Source organism: Gossypium raimondii, chromosome 6 (assembly GCF_025698545.1).
Source record: "Gossypium raimondii isolate GPD5lz chromosome 6, ASM2569854v1, whole genome shotgun sequence".
Taxonomy (NCBI): Eukaryota; Viridiplantae; Streptophyta; class Magnoliopsida; order Malvales; family Malvaceae; genus Gossypium; species Gossypium raimondii.
The window spans coordinates 16,880,937-16,886,598 of NC_068570.1; the positions used below are offsets into that span (position 1 = coordinate 16,880,937).

At 31.5% G+C, this 5,662-nt stretch overlaps 1 long non-coding RNA gene across 3 annotated transcripts; it reads left to right on the forward strand.

Annotated features, from left to right (window-relative positions):
- The first annotated feature begins 987 nt into the window (after positions 1–987).
- Positions 988–3,086, forward strand: LOC105772704 (uncharacterized). 3 transcript variants are annotated; one of them, XR_008197131.1, is made up of 5 exons: positions 988–1,518; positions 1,622–1,684; positions 1,755–1,834; positions 1,948–1,989; positions 2,081–2,201. It is a non-coding gene; the product is annotated as an uncharacterized LOC105772704 (long non-coding RNA). The 3 variants fall into 3 exon arrangements; XR_008197132.1 differs by having other exon boundaries at positions 988–1,684; XR_008197133.1 differs by lacking the exons at positions 1,948–1,989; positions 2,081–2,201 and adding an exon at positions 2,737–3,086 and having other exon boundaries at positions 989–1,684.
- The last annotated feature ends 2,576 nt before the right edge of the window (positions 3,087–5,662 follow it).

The window sequence follows — 5,662 nt, forward strand, 5'->3', positions numbered from 1 at the left end:
TTTGCTTAAAAATCTATCTACAATACAATTTCTTCACGTTTCTGTCAAATAAATACAGGGCCTTTGGGCCTTTGGCTACAAGCACTGATATGTTTATTTAATATGAGTTGTCTATGTGGTAATTTACATGTATGCATGTTAATAAAATTAACAAATGCTAATTTTTTATCTATTTTAGAATGATTTGACAAAAACTATAAATTAAAATACTCAAATAAATTTTCTTCTAAAGTTGGAGGACTAAAAAGGTTATTATGCTTAAAAAGAATAATAATAAAGCAGATAAAATGTTTATGTTCAAAGCGACATAAAATTAACACGTGTAATTCACAGAATTTGACTCGTGAGCCACCGAGGGAGATAAAAAGAAAGAAAAGCTCTTTCGTTCTTTGTAATATTGGCGTAGGCAAAATAAATCCATTAGGCTTCAAAGATTGAAACTAACCGATTATGGCTTCCTTGGAGATTATGTAGGTCAGTTCGCTTCTTTCTTTGTTTAATTCTCTCTTTTTTTTCTGATACTTTTTTCTGATTATTTGAAATTCAATGTGATTTTAATATAGGAGCAAGGTAGTTTTTCATTTATTCTTTTTTTTCTGTTATATTTTTGTGAATAATATTTGGTGAATATGTTTTGATCTCTGTTGTAATTTGTTAGATTTAATCATATTCATTTTTTATGTAAATTTTTGTGGATTAATTAATGGAGTTTTTTATAAAAAGATATGTAGGCACGGATCTTCCTAGCTTTGCTAAAAAAAGTATGAGGCATTGGTTATATTCAATTCCTCATATGTTGATAGATTGGTGGATTGTTATATTGAAATTGTATCAAATCCAGTGGTTCTATGTTCTACCTTCACGCTACTGAGTTTGCAGCAAATTTTTTGTTTGGTATCCTCATTGGATGCTCCAACTGCTGAAAATTTGGGGTGGGAATGGTGTTTATGCTTTCAGTGGCTTCATTTGTGTCTTGTATGGGTTTGATTGTGTCTGATTCAAGTCTTATTTGTTCTATTGAATGCTTTCTACTGACATTCATGTGTGTCTTATATGGTTCTCTTATATTATGATATTGCATGTGGTGATGTGGTTACAGTGCAGTTAAAGCACACTAGTTCTTAACAGAGGAAAGCTGGGATACTTTTAAAAAGATTTTTGATACCAACATGCTTGAAGCGTCGAAGGTATTGGCATAAGTATTCATTTATTCTCTTGACATTGGATATCAAAAGATTATTGGGCACATTTGTGAGAGAAGGAATATGCATTTCCTCTAATATTAACTTGCAGTTACTCTTGTTGCACTATCCTATCTCCTGTTCTTGTGGTATTTATGCTGGTTATGAATATAACTTAAGTGATTTTAGTCTAAAATTTGCATGTTCATCAGTTTTTTTGGGAGTTAATCAAACTCATGAAACTTTGGGCCAATGGTGTGTTGTGTTCATGTCATTCGGGGTGAAAGAGATGGATTTGGGGGAAGATGTTGATGCTGTTGATGGTGGTTTGTAGTATGTGAGAAGAGCGATTACTAGTTTTCATTCAATTGTGGTATGTTTTATCCTTAAATAAGTCACTGTGCCTGGCATTTAAGTTTCCTGCTTTACATCATTGACAGGAATGGATCGAGGCATATGGGGGCAGTTTACTCCTCAAAATGATTTATAAGGCTCTAGATTAGGTGAGTGTAAGTTCGAAATGACTAAATGCAAGTCTCAACAGCTGGTAATTTTAAATACCCGGTTATGCAGGTTGTGAAACTCTCGGAGTGCGAAATTTATAGTTATAATCCAGACTCTGATGCAGATCCCTTTCTGGAGAAATGATCAATGTAAGTGTGTATGATATTAATACTTTAGTGAGTAGTCAGTGGGCCATAATTGTTCAGTAACTGTTGTGGAGTTATATTTTCAGATGGTCATTTAGTTTCTTCTTCTACAATAGGAAACTAAAGCGTGTAGTGAGTTTAAGCTTTTGCTGCTTAAGGTGGATCTAATTGTGTTCTGTGATATTTATAGTTATGTACAAGCTTCCATGATTATCTTTATGCCTCATTACCATATATTGTCTCTTGCAGTAACTTAGTGGTTGATGGTTTTGCTGCTGACTACTTGTCTTATGAGAAAGATGGTGAAATATTTGATAACATGGATATATGATCACTTACATACTGCTTGTACAATGTGTCAATACCTTTTGACATCGACCGCACTTAATTATGTTTCGTAGCATATTTTCTACTTTCTTTGTGTATATGTCGTTTATTTTACCCAGACTCAAATTTGTTCTACCTGTATATGTTGTCTTTTAAGTGTTTTCTTACCCAGATCCATTCTTTCTAATAAAATCTCAAATTTTGTTTCCTGTTTTATTTAAATGGGTTCAGTCTTTATGTTATCCATGTCTCCTACTTTTTGAATTGATACTTCTTTCAGGAAAAGGAAGAAAAAAAAATCATTGCTTCCTATTTGTTATATATAAAATCTCAATTTTGGAAGTAGTTGTGAAATTTGTTTGTTAAAGGCCGTAGATAATATTCTACCTGCCTGTGGGGAAAGATGACAAATATTCTCCACAAATTACAAACAGTTATCTTTCCATAGGATTTAAGCAGTTTGGTTGGAAAGAAAAAAATAAATTCGCCTTTGAAATTATCTAATAGTGCTACCGGGTGGATACTTGTACACTAATCTCTGACAATTATTTAGAAGTATTGGAATTTGAAAATTGCAGAGACTAGTTCAGCATCAGCCAACACAGTACCCAACATTGGAAGAACTAAGCATAGGAATGATCAAATTCAAGGCCTTTGATTTGGGTTGTCATCAGATTGCTCGTAGGGTTTGGAAGGACTATTACGCCAAGGTATTTGCATTTATGTATGTGTGTATATATATTTTTTCAATAAGAAACCAACTAAAAAATTCAAGTATTAATCAATTGTTATCACCAGTTTAATAAGAAACATGTTAATTGATGGTTAGATGGTGAAAAGACTCAAAAGACAGCAAAATTTTGCCCATATACATATTTGCTTGGTTGTATGCCCATATTTTTGCTGTAATTTTGTGATGAGAGAATTTTGTTATATTTTACAGAGCATAGGTCATCTTTTAACAAGTATGGATGAATTTGGTAACCTACCTATGTGATTGAAATCGTTTTGGGATAGTTTTAGCATTTGTTTATATTTTGATATATTTTAGAAATTATTAATAATCATTAATAATTTTATTTTTAATAACTTTCATAGCTTTTTTATTAAATTTTATTTTTTATGATAATATTCCAAAATGAATTTGTATATATATTTGTTTAGTCATTTGTTCAAGTTAATTATGAATGTGCAAATTTTATTTTTTTAATGATAATATCTTCTTGCACCTAGTAGGTTGGATTGATGCTAAGAGGAATGGGATAAAATTCCTTTTATTAGGTGATGCAGGCCATGACTGTTTGATTTCTTTCTTCCCCAAAGTACCAAAAATTCCCTTCGATAAAAGAAGGAATTATAAGATCATATATGCTTGTGATATATGGTATATGGTACTAACCCCCTCACGATGAACTTGTGTTAGGCATGAAGTCATATAGCAAACCTGCTAAACTTGTTCATATTACTACAAGCTTTTGTTGTTTCGTTTATTTAGTTGTGCTTTGTTTTGTTTTTGATAGTTTTAGTTTTAAAGGGTTTGAGAAATGAATACAGCATTGCTGGAGACATGAATATGGATGGTATTATTACTGATTTGTTTTTATTTTATTTTATCAGGTCTCTTTCATTAGATAATAATGCTTTAATTATGTTGATTTATATAGGTTAGAAGAGAGAAAATCAGTGAAAGAATGAAGTATCTGCAAGATTTAGTACCAGGATGTAACAAAATCACAGACAAAGCTGGTATGCTGAATGAAATCATCAATTATGTTCAATCTCTTCAACGGCAAGTAAAGGTAAAAAAATAATGGAGAAAGAACATATGGATTTGTGTTTAAAGGAAAAACAGAAACTACTTTCATACAATTCAAACACATATATAGAGTAGAAAAAGAAGGGTTTTCACTTACGAGATCAAAGTTGAGAACAAGATTGATAGGATGAGTAGAAAAATATTGCTTCTTTGAGAGTCTGCTTTGCTGTTACGGTGGAGTTTTGTTACTGTCAATTGAAGAGCAGGGTTTTTTGCATTTTGGGAATGAAATTAACTTAATTTTAAGGATAAAATGGTCAAATAATAAATAAAAGTAAGGCTATTTTTATGCATTATAATGTCAATCGCTCGGTTTAGCCTCAATCGCTACTATTTTCTCGGTGAAAATTAGGTGATCGGTGTGGTTGAAAAGAAACCTCACTGCACTGACACCCTCAACCAAACAACACAGCAGTGAGTTTGGCACCATCTTTTCCTTCAAAACGTGCCTCACTGCCTCATTGCTCAATCCAAAGGAGCCCTTAGTCACACTCTTTCTCATTAGCTCTGACGCCTCAACCGGTGGTTTTCGTGGATAAGAACACTTGCGTCATTTGCCAAGGAATCACCTGAAAGAATGGCACTTTCCACACTAAACAAGCCATAGAATATGGCACTAAGATGGTAACTTTAAATTCCTTTCAAAATTTTATCTTTTTTAAAATTTTAATGGATTTTTTGGTTTTTTTTTTGTAATCTATAAAAATAGTCACTTTTGTTTGACTCAGTTTATATTTTATTCATTTATGTTTGAAATGTTACATTTTAGTCACTTATGTTATTATTTTGTTACGAAGTGATCACTCTATCGTTAAGTTCCATTATCCCCCTAAGGGTAATCTTACGTGGCAGCCAAACTAGATTTTAAGTACTATCTTGGATTTTCAAATAGGATGAGCATAGATTTTTAATTAAATAAATTTAATTAATTAAAATTTTTAAACCCTAAACCTTAGGCTGACAAAACCATTCATCTCCTCTCTTTTTTTAGTTCTCTTTTTCGTCTCTTCTTTGTTTTTAGTTTTCCTTTTTATTTTGACTAAAAAAACTATTATCATCTTTATCGAATCAAAATAATAAAAATCAAATTTAGTGCTTCATCAATTGATTGGATTTTTTTATTCAACATAGAAAAACAAAAGATAGATTCAATGAAGGGTCCAGGTAAGTGTTCTTTGCATCCTTCTATCTCTTTTATTCAACATGGAAAAACAAAAGATTGGATTTTTTTTGTTTAATGAAAACCCTAAATTAAAATTCTTGATATTTTCTTCGACTTTTTGAAATGTTTTTAAACATGTATCTTATTTGTGTTAGTAGACATCCCATAAAATGCAACCAAAAACATATTTTTATGAACGTGTTTCATTCAAGCTAATTGTAAATTTTTCAGAAAGGGCTGTTACTTTTTACCTATCATAAATAGCAAGGTCCTCCTATTTTTATGTACTTAATTTTTCTGTGATCATCCTCTTGTTTCACAGATCTTGTACCATTTGAATGAACATCAAGAAAAATAAATTAGATAATTGGTATGAAACACTAGAAATTAAGAAAAATATGGGCACTTATCCCAAAGTTTCTCATACACCGTTTATAGATACAACTGACCCCTGGACCATTGAAAAGGAACAGACTCAAATTTCCTCTAATTGTGGCCCCCATGATAGAGCAATAGCTCAACCTAA